This window comes from Polyodon spathula, chromosome 1 (genome assembly GCF_017654505.1).
Source record: "Polyodon spathula isolate WHYD16114869_AA chromosome 1, ASM1765450v1, whole genome shotgun sequence".
In the NCBI taxonomy this organism is placed as follows: Eukaryota; Metazoa; Chordata; class Actinopteri; order Acipenseriformes; family Polyodontidae; genus Polyodon; species Polyodon spathula.
In genome coordinates, this window is record NC_054534.1 from 76,560,053 (window position 1) to 76,573,998 (window position 13,946).

At 39.8% G+C, this 13,946-nt stretch overlaps 1 protein-coding gene across 1 annotated transcript in view; it reads left to right on the forward strand.

The window, feature by feature from the left end:
* The first annotated feature begins 5,058 nt into the window (after positions 1-5,058).
* The window catches only part of LOC121322510 (ankyrin-2-like), a 227,241-nt gene continuing 218,353 nt past the window's right edge, over positions 5,059-13,946 (forward strand). The window contains exon 1 of the mRNA XM_041262655.1: positions 5,059-5,132. The gene's annotated coding sequence lies outside the window, so the exon portion shown is untranslated. The remainder of the gene's footprint in view (positions 5,133-13,946) is intronic.

A 13,946-nucleotide genomic window follows, 5' to 3' on the forward strand; every position in this document is an offset into this window, starting at 1 on the left:
GCAGAAGATGCTCTCTGGAACTCATTTAGAGTCTGCTGCAGCGCTTGGACATCTGCATCCCCCCTCACAAACACAGTCACATCGTCTGCGTAGGCAGACACCTTCACTGTGGCAGAGGAGGGTGTGGAGGGCGAGGAGGGCACTGTCCATCCAGCTAGCCTGACCCTCAGCAGGTGCAGCAGGGGCTCTATAACCAGTGAATACAGCATACCAGACAGGGCACAGCCCTGCCTTATACCCCTGCACACTGGGAAGGGCTGACTCAGCCCATTGTTGATCTTTAAAATACTAAAAATGTTGGAATATAAAAGCCGAATATAAGAAATAAAACCAGGACCGAACCCGAAGGCTTCCAGTGTATGAAAGAGGTAGGTGTGGTCGACTCTGTCGAAAGCCTTCTCTTGATCCAGGGAGACCATTCCTACATTAAAATCACAAATATCACTTACAGTTAAAAAATCTCGAATAAAAAACAAGTTATCAAAAATAGAGCGACCCGGTATACAATATGTTTGATCCATATGTATTACAGTTCCAATAACACTTTTTAATCTATTAGCGATTGTTTTGGATAAAATCTTTAAATCAGAACATAAAATTGACACAGGTCTCCAATTTTTAAGCTGGCATAGGTCTCCCTTCTTGGGCAGCAGTGTAACCACTGCCCTACGGCAGCTAAGAGGCAGTTCCCTGTGGCTGAGGCTCTCTCTCAGAACCTGGAGCAAATCCTCCCCCATTATATCCCAGAAATTATTATAAAATTCTGCTGGCAGTCCATCGATCCCGGGAACCTTTCCGCTGGAGAGCTGCTTGACAGCGGCGGTCATCTCCTGGTGGGTCAGCGGTGCGTCCAGCTGAATCTGCTCCTTCTCACTGAGGCTGGGTAACCCCTGGAGCAGCCGCTCAGTGTCCTCTATGTTGCACAGTTCTTTATTATAAAGTTCCTTGTAAAAACGCACCGCCTCTCTGCTGATTTCCTCCCGGGTGTGCAGTTCTTTCCCACCAGGAGTCCTGATACAACACAGCTGTCTACTGTCCGCTCTCTTCCTCTCCAGGTTGAAGAAGAAACTAGTGGGGGCATCCATGTCTCTCAACTCCATGAATCTGGAACGCACAATCGCCCCCTTCACTCTTTCCTTCAGCAAGCTCCCCAGCGCGATTTTCTGCTCCTTTAGGTTCTCCAGGGTCTGTTCTTTAAATTCTGAATTTAAACTTTCCTCTAGGAGGAGGATTTTGGACTCCAGTTCTCTCACGGCTGTGTTCAGTGACCTGGTTGCATTTATAGTATATTGTTGACAAAAACATTTGATTTGTATTTTGCCAATGTCCCACCACTGTCTTAAATCTTTATATTGTGCTTTTTCTTTTTTCCAAATTATCCAAAAAAGTTTGAATTGTTGCTTAAATTTTACATCTTGTAATAATTTTACATTGAAATGCCAGTAAGATGCTCTGTGGGGTTCTGATTGAATTATTACTGTAATTAATAGACAGTGGTGGTCAGAGAGACTACTGGGGATGATTCTTGCTTTGATAAATTTATTTAAATCGTTTTTTGAAGTATAAAACCGGTCTAGTCTTGCTCTATATACACAGTCTGTGTGATACTGAGACCAGGTGTATTGTCTTGAACTGGGGTGCAGGCATCTCCATATGTCAACCAGGTCACTGGACTCTAACAATGCAGCCAACTCTCTGGAGGACTGAGGGTGTGGTTCATCATTATTTCTATCAATATTAAAATTAACAGTACAATTAAAATCTCCTCCTACTACCACCACATCATTATTATTAATATTAAAAAGAGCTTGCTTTAATTTCTTAAAAAATAAAATTCGTTCGCCCCCTCTATTGGGGGCATAAATATTAATAAAAACATACACTGTACTGCCCAGCCTAGCTCTTACTTTTAAAATCCTCCCTTTCTCGATTTCATCCATATCTAGTAAAACTGCCCCCAGGCTGGGTTTAAAAAGCACGGCTACTCCTGCACTGGTACTAGCGCCGTGACTCATCACGCACAGCCCCTTCCACTCCGCTCGCCACGCCTCCTCATTCTCCTGATCCGAGTGCGTTTCCTGCAGAAACACCACCCCCGCCTGCTTCTGCTCTAAAAACTCGACTAGCTGCGCCCTCTTAAAAGACTGTCTGCAGCCGTTTAGATTAAAAGAAATAAAAACGCACCTTTCCATCATAGCTAAAAAAACTAACACACTAAAACAAGTAATAAAAGAAGTTTCATAAAACACAGCCATTTTTAAACAAGAGATTTTGAACCACTTTTAAGATCCTTTTTAATTTTCTGAACAATTTTTTTTAATCTATAACGTTTTGGCTGATCAAATTCTTCTATTGTGGCTTTCCTTGTTATAACGTGAGCGGAGTGGAGAAATAACCTTAGATCAGGGAAAAAACTCTCTATTTCTACTCCCCTTTTCCCTTTTGTTTCTATCATAAAATCATTTACCTGCTCAAGCGTGTATAACTTTTTCTTACTGACGGGTTGGCTATCAGGGATGTCTGAGATAAGCGAGGAGTCAGAGAGCTCCCCCTCCATCTCATCCGCGCTGTCCTCTCGCTCGCCCCCGAGAATCCGTTCCTCCGCAGCTCCCTCCGACTCCTCGACACCGGTCTCTGCTACAGCCGGCACTATTTCAGGCGGCTGAGATTCAGCTAGCGGAGAGTCTTGCACCGCGCCTGGCTCACCCTGCGCTGTGCTCTCTTCCTCCGCGTTGGGAGGGACTGACGCCCCGCCTGGAGCCCGCAGTCTCCCTGTCTGCACGGGTTCGGAGTTCTGCACTGGCTGCGCTCTGCCATCCGGCAGCTCTGCAGCCTTCCGCTGAATTCGTGTCTTTTTCGCTACTACCTTGAATGATTCTTCACCATTCTCAGTAGTAGCGGTATTATCCTCCGAACCCGTCAGTGACAGGCTGCGGCTGGGTCTCTTTGTGCGAGGCCGTGGTGTTGGTGGTTCTGCTCCGGTTTCCTTCTGGATCGCCCCCTCCTCGGTCAGCACGGGCTCGCTCTGCGGCTGCGGTGCAGGAGCCGACTCTTCCTCCCGCTCACCCCCAACACCCCCGACTTCCTCCCCGCCAGCATCGCCCTGATCCTGCCCTGTCTCCGCTCTAGCCTCCTTTCTCGGGCAGGCTTTCCTCTGGTGTCCCTGTTCTCCACAGTAAAAACATCTCATCGTTTCGGAACTGACAAAAACTACACAATTCATCCCTTCCACGTTAAAATTCCAGGCAACATTAATGACTTGATTAGGATCATTTAGTAAGACAAACGCCTGCCTTCTAAACGACATGACGTGCCTAACACTGTTATTTTTGCACCCCAGCGGGATTCCCTTAATCGGGGACACCAGTTTACCAAAACGAGCTAAATTCTTTTCTAATTGCTCATTTTTTAAAAACGGAGGCACATTAGAAATAATAACTTTCGTAACCGGGGTTACTAGAGGGGAAACCTGAACAAATTCACCTTTCACTGTAAATCCTTCCTCTACCAGCTTGTGTACCAGAGACACCTCCACTAAAAATATTACCAGCGCTTTATTCATTCTTGACGCCGACATAATATTTTCAAACCCCACCACCTCTCCTACTGCCAGCAGGCACTCCTCCACCGAAACCCCGGGGTCAGGCAGGCAACGGACCCCGTGTCGGCGGGTGAGAGCCCCCAGCCCTCCTGAACGAGACCCCATAACGGGATCTCCAAACACCCTCCAAACAAACAAACAAACACACACACACCACTAACCTACGAACAAACAAACACACAAAAAGAACAACTAAGTAACTATCAAACAAACAAACAAAATAAAATAAATAAATAAATAAATAAATAAATAGATAAATAAATAAAGTTTTAAATTTCCCGGTCCTACCGCACCGGCGTTCCACCTCTCTGCAAGCCCTTCCCACAATCCTCCACGAGAGAGAGAGAGAGAGAGAGAGAGAGAGAGTATGGTACTAAAACTGTACTGAAAAAGCTTTTATACTCACTGTGTAGGCATGGCATTGCTGTGTGATTCTTCATTGAAATTCAGCTTCAGTTATTTATTATGAAAAACTGGAATCAAATTCTAAGGTCGTCCTCCTATTGCACCACATAACAATTGCGTGAATAGTGATATATTTTACTTTTTTTTTTTTTTTTTTGTAAATTCCAGATATTTTGTCCTGAGTAGCTATTGATGGTATAGTGCTCTCTCTGTATTTCACAATGTGACATATCAAAAATCCATGAATTATTGACAGTGAGTTAGTGAAAGGTTCTTTTACAGAAACATTTATTAGTTTTATGATTTACTATATCCATCTAACTGTAGCAATAATAACAAGAATAATAACAATAGCAAAAAAACAAATAAATAAATATGGCAAACATGCATAATAAGTCTTATTTATAATCATAGCATAATTAATTAATTGTTTATAATCACTTATAATGGATACCTAAACTAAAGTGTTACCCTATTTTCTCTGTATTGGAATTTTATTTAGTGGTAATATTTAGATCATCCACTATTTAGACCATTCAAACATAAACCTTAATTTCTTATAATGGAAATATTTTGTCAATATTAACATATAGTACAGCAGCACAATATAAAAATTTAAATACATGGGTTCCCCCGGGTTAGTTGAGTCTTCCTAAACTTCATTCTTATAATGTCATTTTCTGTTGTGTTTGAGCTACAGATTGATTTGCTCATTGATTTAAGCTACTGTGTTTAACCTACTTTGTGAACATGCTTTCTCTGAGGTTTTGACCCATGCCATTATTATATAGTATCTATGGTAAATGCTTTTATTATTTTTTTGTGTAACATCAAATATCCCTTACCATGTAGGTAATAAACAGTGTACAGCGTGGCATCGTCCACCAGGGAATACATAAGTAATACAGAGATTTTATGGAGATTGGTCGGGTCCTCTGATGATGTAATGTGCAAGGTTGTCATGTGCTTGTAGGTAAGTCCTGACTGGTTGAGTGAGACCACATGCATTTCAGTAAAAGTGCTGGAGGCTGGTAGTTTGCTAATGCTCATTCATCAGACTGAACTAGGGGCCAGATAAGCAGAGTGCGTCAGCAGTCTGAGGAATCACATCACATAACTGTTCCTAGTAAGTATCTGGTCAAATGCATCTGAATGGCAGTATGATTGGGGAGTAAAGTAATCTTGATAAATTCTGATAAACTAAGCAAAGCTGCATGTGGTTAGAACTTTACTCAGGTTTTAGTAAACTTTGTTTAAGTATATTTTACTGGTTTTACTGTAGTCCAGCCTGCAATTAATTTGCTGTAAAATAATGCAACCAGATTTTTACTGTCTTCACTTTTGTTTGCCATAAAAGCTTCAACTTTGGTTTGCAATGCTTTTGTTTTAATTACTTATAATGATGCATTGTATTGGATGTTTTGTTGCTTGTTAATAGCAGTTCCTGTTTCATGTACATGGAGATTTGATAATACAGTAAATGGTAACAGTCTTGGAAGATGTATTTTTATCAGTGTTGGAGGGAACCTAGCTTTTTGTTTACACTATTCTGCACTGGTGCTGCCTTGAAATACTGGGAGTCATTGCAAAATTGAAACTTTAAACCATGACGAAGGAAAAGCTTTGTAGTACCTTTTTTCCCTACTTTTGCTTTCCTTCACTATCATTAAAAAAGGTGTTGACGTTTCCTTTTCTGGGACCTAATTATACATTGTTTTTCTTGTGCCAATGACATTCTGACGTGTGTTATGTTGCATGCAACAAATTTGGTAAATGTGCCTTATGGTACCTAGAATTGTACTGTAAACGGTACAGTAACATTGCAAATACAATTCCTGGCAAGATCTCTGTTGCAACATTTTTCAAATAAATAGCGGGAGTTTAGTTGTGGTTTGCCGCAGCAGAGGGTGCCCGAAGGATAATGTCTATACACGCAAGGGTGCAAGAATCAAAATAACATTGTTGTAAACATCATCTGGACAACACATTCTTCTGTTCTGTCTTAATTTTAACTTATTTAAATTATATATATATATATATATATATATATATATATATATATATATATATATATATATATATATATATATATAGTGCTAAAATTGTGTAAATTGTGCACAATTACAAACCACCCAAGAGCGCTGGAAGTAGGGATGCTTTGTATGGCACCCATCATATAAAGGGGTTACAGTTTTGTTCAATGGCTTTCAGCACCCCCACTTTAAAAATTGTTCCAGTGCCAGTGAAACTACCTGCACATTAATAGAATAGGTGTGTTTCCTATTCTTATACAGATGATCAGAATGAGCTAAAGAGGTTAGTGGCACAAATAGAAAAATAGGTGTTCACCTAAAAAATGCATTGAGCACAACTGGCAACTCATGAGAAAAAAGTGGTACATAATACATATTCATCTATGCTTGAACTGCAAAGCATCCCCTAAAAAGTCGCTAAGAGCATTGCGCTTGTTCAGTACATTTCACCCAAGACTTCCAACTCATTTGCAGCTGGTTTGCAACTATTTAGTACACCTAGCCCTAAGTGAGTTAACATTTTACAAATAACCTTCTAAGTTTATACCATTATTTATTTTTTGTCCTTTAACCAAATTTTGCATATTTTTCCCTAGAGCAAACTGGGTACCTTTCCATGTTTTCCAAATTTCTCTATGATTGGCCATGGTTTATAAGGGTGACCCATTATTTTTCTGAATGGAAAAATATATCAGTATTCTAAAATGACTTAGTTGCTAATGGGTCAGTTAGATGATTGTTCTGAAAGTCTCTTGGTCTAAATATTAAAAAAAAAGAAAAAAAAACTGGACAAACTTACATGTGCTTTATAGCAAAGCTATTATTCAATATTTAGAATGAATATGTAAAAACAGTTTTTGAAGACTGTTGGAAGACATAACTGGCCAGTCTAGGGATGTATAGTAAAGGTATTAACCATTGTTATGCATGTGCTGTACAGACTCCAGATCTTGTACTGTAGATTTTAGTGTTTTAAATGTTACTCCTTGATGCCATTCATGACAGATATATGAAGGGGAGATATTTATTTCCTAAAAGAATACATTACTGTTCGTACATTTTAAAAAAGAGTTCATATGCACACTCTTTGGTGCGTTAATGTGATTTAAAAGATCACCAAGCATTAGCTTTGTAAGAAGAGTGAAGTGATGTCCATCTGTTAATTTCCCTGTGTACACCAGCCACATAATGCCTCTTGCATGGCTTACAGTCCTTGAGATTATGTAGAAATCAATTGGAAGTCCACTGTAATGTTTTTCGTGTTAAAAGTAAGGTGTGTTTTTCCCATAATGTCCCTAATGAGCCTTTGCCCAGCCTTGTTATTACATTAGTCTGCAGCACTCAGTTTACACAAGTGGATTGTGGGTAATAATACAGAGCAGTACTGCTCTTAACCTGTCTCTCTAATCCTGAGTCAGGCCTGTTCAACAAGCTCAGTATTGATGAATGACCAGTGTCATTCATAACATCATTTGTAATCTACTAAGGAATACTCTCTTGCATAGGGTCTTAAATGGCAAGACATTAATAGTGTTTTACTGCTGGCAGTATAACCATTTTGATATTTAAAAAATTCATAGACCAAATAGTGTATTTTGCAGAAAGCTTGACTTGGCAGGTACATAAAAGCTTCCATAACAATAAGAACAATTTGTAAATGGACTTCAGATTTATAAAAGAAGATTACATTGTTTCTATTTAACTTGTATTGGTTTGCAGCAAACCTTTCTACCTTGCTGCCCTTATAAAAGTTTACTATGGTTCATTTTCACAGTAATTTTGTGGTAACAAAATATAGTAAAGCATGGTACAGTGGCTTGCGAAAGTATTGACCCCCCTTGGCATTTTTCCTATTTTGTTGCCTTACAACCTGGAATTAAAATGGATTTTTTGGGGGTTTGTATCATTTGATTTACACACCATGCCTACTACTTTGAAGATGCAAAATATTTTTTATTGTGAAACAAACAAGAACTAAAACAAAAAAACAAAAAACTTGAGCGTGCATAACTATTCACCCCCCCAAAGTCAATACTTTGTAGAGCCACTTTTTGCAGCAATTACAGCTGCAAGTCTCTCGGGGTATTTATCTATAAGCTTGGCACATCTAGCCACTGGGATTTTTGCCCATTCTTCAAGGCAAAACTTCTCCAGCTCCTTCAAGTTGGATGGGTTCTGCTGGTGTACAGCAATCTTTAAGTCATACCACAGATTCTCAATTGGATTGAGGTCTGGGCTTGACTAGGCCATTCCAAGACATTTAAATGTTTCCTCTTAAACCACTCAAGTGTTGCTTTAGCAGTATGCTTAGGGTCATTGTCCTGCTGGAAGGTGAACCTCCATCCCAGTCTCAAATCTCTGGAAGACTGAAACAGGTTTCCCTCAAGAATTTCCCTGTATTTAGCGCCATCCATCATTCCTTCAATTTTGACCAGTTTCCCAGTCCCTCCCATCGGGGTGATGAGAGGTGTTGGGTTTGCGCCAGACATAGCGTTTTCCTTGATGGCCAAAAAGTTCAATTTTAGTCTCATCTGACCAGAGTACCTTCTTCCATATGTTTGGGGAGTCTCCCACATGCCTTTTGGCGAACACCAAACGTGTTTGCTTATTTTTTCCTTTAAGCTGGCTTTTTTCTGGCCACTCTTCCGTAAAGCCCAGCTCTGTGGAATGTACGGCTTAAAGTGGTCCTATGGACAGATACTCCAATCTCTGCTGTGGAGCTTTGCAGCTCCTTCAAGGTTATCTTTGGTCTCTTTGTTGCCTCTCTGACTAATGCCCTCCTTGCCTGGTCCGTGAGTTTTGGTGGGCGGCCCTCTCTTGCTAGGTTTGTGGTGGTGCCATATTCTTTCCATTTTTTAATAATGGCTTTAATGGTGCTCCGTGGGATGTTCAAAGTTTCGGATATTTTTTATAACCCAACCCTGATCTGTACTTCTCCACAACTTTGTCCCTGACCTGTTTGGAGAGCTCCTTGGTCTTCATGATGCCGCTTGCTTGGTGTGTCCCTTGCTTAGTGGTGTTGCAGACTCTGGGGCCTTTCAGAACAGGTGTATATATACTGAAATCATGTGACAGATCATATTACACTTAGATTGCACACAGGTGGACTTTATTTAACTAATTATGTGACTTCTGAAGGTAATTGGTTGCACCAGATCTTATTTAGAGACTTAATAGCAAAGGGGGTGAATACATATGCACGCACCACTTTTATGTTACTTATTTTTTAGAATTTTATTTTTTAGTTATTTTTTAGTTATTTTTTTCATTTCACTTCACCAATTTGGACTATTTTGTGTATGTCCATTACATGAAATCCAAATAAAAATCAATTTTAATTCCAGGTTGTAAGGCAACAAAATAGGAAAAATGCCAAGGGGGGTGAATACTTTCGCAAGCCACTGTAAATACATAGTATAAGCATTAAGAACTGCAACTTTATATAGTAAACTTTTATCACTAAATCCATACTGTACATTGTAGACAAAAAAAAATGTTTTTTTCTTTCTTTAAAAATAATGAAATATCAATACAAACATATTGTCATAAATAATTCTACAATATTTTGAACATGTTACATAAACTGCATTTTACTGATAAATGAAAACTAAGCATGCAATTATAATTATTATTACATGCCAAAATATCACATTTGATGTGTGCTATAAATATAGAATGTTTTAGCAACTTAATTACAAGAGTAGGTGAACAATTGTATATGGGCTTATATGCTGACTGAAATCATACTTTCAAACTAAAGAATTACATTAATTTATCAATTAATCAAATATCATGTATGAAATTGCTGATGAAGCTTCAAGGTAATCTACGTATGCTGAAACTATTTGATTATATGATATCATAAACTGCAGGGCCCTTCAAAACAGCAAATTTATGGAAGTGCAGAACCAGATAAACCACTTGCACCTGGTTACGTTGTGCGGGCGACTCCAGACAAACGCATGGCACTGTTATGTTTGAGATTATGCAAAACGTGTTTCAGAAACTCTTCAATCAACTTTTTAAAAGCTTTTTTAAACACCAAATCTAAGCAGTGCACCTCCAGAAATTGCCAATTAGAACTGACTGAAAAATGTATGTCAGAATTTACCGCCAAAGTTTGCCGGATATTGACAACTGTTTGTAACTAGGTCATCTGATTTTCATGTTTTACCCAATTTAACCCGATCCACCCCCCCCCCACCCCCATTGCTTTCTTTCTGCATTCGGGTTAAACCCGAAAACTCCCTGAATAGGGACATACTGTATATAAACACATGCGCATTTTTCAAAATTACATCAATATAGCTTTAAGGTTTTTGCTTTTTTGTACACTTTTCTTCCCAGTTATTTGTTCTATGAGTGTATGTTTAAGCCAAGAGCATTTAGATGCAACAGTTGATTGTTTCTCTTTGTAAAACAGCATGGAAAAAAGTTGGTTAGCTTTCTCATGTATTACGTGTGCAATTATACTTTCAACTCCACTACAAAATAAAAAATGATTGGAATGGAGAAATGCCTCCATATACAGTATCTGTGTGTTAGAAAGAGAGAAAGAGAGAGAGGGGGGGAGAGAGTTAGATGTCGTCAAGTGTTTGCATACCCCAGTGTGTGGAAATATACATACGTTGGGGATTTAAACTGTTGACGACAGCATTTACCCGAATTTGGAAAAAAAATTTAACCTGAAAATTAGACACCCTATTTGCAACTGACAATGTTAATTTAAATTTTAAATCCCTTATTAATAAATTATAAAAGTACTCCCTTCAAAGAGTTCCTTTAACTGAGCTGTCAGAAAAAAGCAAAGATAGTAAAATAAAGGCTTTTGACCCAGAGAACAAATTATTAAGACTGACACATTAGAAACTAGAGGCAACCATTCAGGCTACCTGTAGTCTGGAACACTTAATATATATTGATTACTTACAAGTCCAGTTTTTTAAAGTGATGATTAATGATTAATAACACTGTATGCATGCATCATAACTGTATTGTATTTTTCTACTCATCTGTTACTGTGACTGGGACTACCTTAGAAGAGCAAGCTTTCTTAAAAATAAACATTAAAAATAAAAATGTAATTTAAATTAACCTGCATCATGTGCCTGCTCTACCCAGTGTAATATGTGTGTTAACACTCCTAAATGTATCTGAATGGATTTAGCATTTTTCATAAATTGTAGCTTTTATATTTTTTCCCTTCGTAAGTGGCTATCCCTTGCAGTCTCTTATATTCATCTCCATAGAAATGTAGGAAAAGGGACCTGGCTAAAGAGATGCTTGCTAAAACAAGCCAATGTTTCAAAATCAATGCCTTTATTCCCTATAACAAAACTATGCTGTGGTAAGGATAGCGTCACAGCCCAGGCTGTTGAATGTCAGGGAGACTCAGAGACAGAACTTGCAAGGATTAAAGCGTTAATGTGCACTTTAATTCACAAAGACAGTACTAAATTACAAAGACAGTACTAAATAAAACACATTAACAAACAAAATTGCACAAGGGCCAAAACAAAAGGTCTACAAAAACTCAAGGACATAAACACAGTATCGCAATGCAGAACACAAACTTCCACCTCTGTCACCAGCATTACATTTCCACTAATTCTAAACTAACACCCGTGATCACTCTTTTTAGACACAATGGGGATAATGCAAGTATGGGCGCAGTGCAAATAATTGCGGAATGCAAAATTCAAATTGCATTGCGGCCATGCAATTATTTTTCACTGCGCCCTATGCAAGCTTAAGCGCAATGCAAATTACTCAACACACACAAATAATTATCTGCAATTATGATAATGAGGGTGTGGAAGGGTGGTGGGTAATTCACTGACACAGGAGACAGACAGGTGAATTTGGCAACACCGCACAGGTGCCCAGTTTTATTTCAGGGTGCTGTTTTTTCTTTAATCCCGCAGATGGCGCTGTGGGTCCGTGGACTGATTTACCAACGATGGTAAACAGAACCACGGGCATACCAAGCGATGATACACAATACCGGCGCCCTTGCAGGTGCTTCGAAACAATAATTCAAATCAGAAGGCACAAAGAAACAGGGAAAACAGTAACAAAAACTACAAAGAAAAGGTGCTGCACTTTGCAGCGATATCCCGGTCGCCGCTGCCCGTGCGACCCGGATCACCGTCCTATGCTGCCGGCAAACTAGCCTGCTCTGATATACTAATCAGGGGTCTGCCCAAGGGTTCCCCGCCCTCAATGTCTCGCTCTGAACCTCCGTTTCTTTCTCTCCCACTGGTTCTCGGTCGTTAACCAGCGCTTCCGCACTCTCTGCGCGTTTAACAGGGCAGACCTGAGGAAACAACAGAGCGTTAATTTATAGGGCTAACAATCTCCCAAGACACGCCTTTCAGCCATTCAGAGCGGGGGAAAGTCCACACACCCACTCTCCCACCTCCCCGTGTCACTGCCATGACTCACAGGCAGTTGTTGGACGACTGCCGCCCTCTTCCTGCAGCCCCATGGACGCGCCAGCAGAGTCAGCACAGATCTCTCCCTGTTACAGAGGGTCTCAATGAATGCATCAGTCTATTTAGTGGCTGTGCTTGCAGTCGCTGTATGACATTTGTGGAGCACGAAAATACAACCCCAAAAATATAAAGTACCGTGAAAAAGTATTTGCCCCGTCTGATTTTCTGCATTTTTGCATATTTTTGACACTGAATGTTATCAGATCTTCAACCAAAATCTAATATTAGATAAAAGGGAGCCTGAGTGAACAAATAACACAACATTTTGATACTTATTTCATTTATTTATTAAAGAAAGTTATGCAACACCCAATGCCCCCATGTGAAAAAGTAATTGCCCCCTAGACTCAATAACTGGTTATACCACTGTGGTAGAGCAAAGCTCTGCCCTTTTTAAATTGGCAGGGATGTGGTTAATTTCCCCTACCTGCCTGGGTTTATTATGTTCAAGTGGCTGGGGTTGATTAGTTAATTAGGTTAATTAACGATCAATCAGCGCCCAGCCACCTGACATAAAAGGAGGCCTCTGCTTCTCATTTGGGAGGAGGGAGCTGAGGAAGCAGGTTGGTGTTTGTGGGGTTTTTGTGATTTGTGAAGGCATTGCCCAGCCTGGAAACCTTAATTTTGTAAGTTTTGTTTTGTTGTCTTTCTTTTTTTGTGTTTAAAGATTTTTATTTTGCCCTTGTGCACTTTATTTTTGTGTTTATTTATAATAACTGCAACCAACACTTCCTGTAGTTATTGATCAACCTGCATCTGCAATCCATGCAGAACTGCTTCAACTCAATGACATTTGTGGGTTATCGAACATAAACTGCTCATTTCAGGTCCTGCCACAACATCTCAATGGGGTTTAGGTCTGGACTTTGACTAGGCCATTCCAAAACTTTAAATTTCTTGTTGTTTAACCCTTCTGATATAAACTTGATTGTGTGTTTCGGATCATTGTCTTACTGCATGACCCAGCTGCGCTTTAGCTTCAGCTCATGGATGGATAGCCTGACAATGTCCTATAGAATTCTCTGATACAAAGCAGAATTCATGTTTCCTTCAATGATGACAAGTCGTCAAGGTCCTGATGCAGCAAAGCATCCCCAAATCATGACACTACCACCACCATGCTTGACCATTGGTATGAGATTCTTACTGTGGAATGCAGTGTTTGGTTTTCCCCAGACGTAACGGGGCCCATGTTGGCCAAAAAGTTCCACTTTTGACTCATCTGTCCATAGAACATTGTTCCAGAACTTTTGTGATTTTTGGCAAATTGAGACGAGCATTCATGTTCTTCTTAGTGAGCAGTGGTTTCCGCCTTGCTGCTCTGCCATGAAACCCATTTTTGCCCAGTGTGTTTCTGATGGTGGAGTCATGAACACTGACCTTAACTGAGGCGAGAGAGGCCTGCAGATCCCT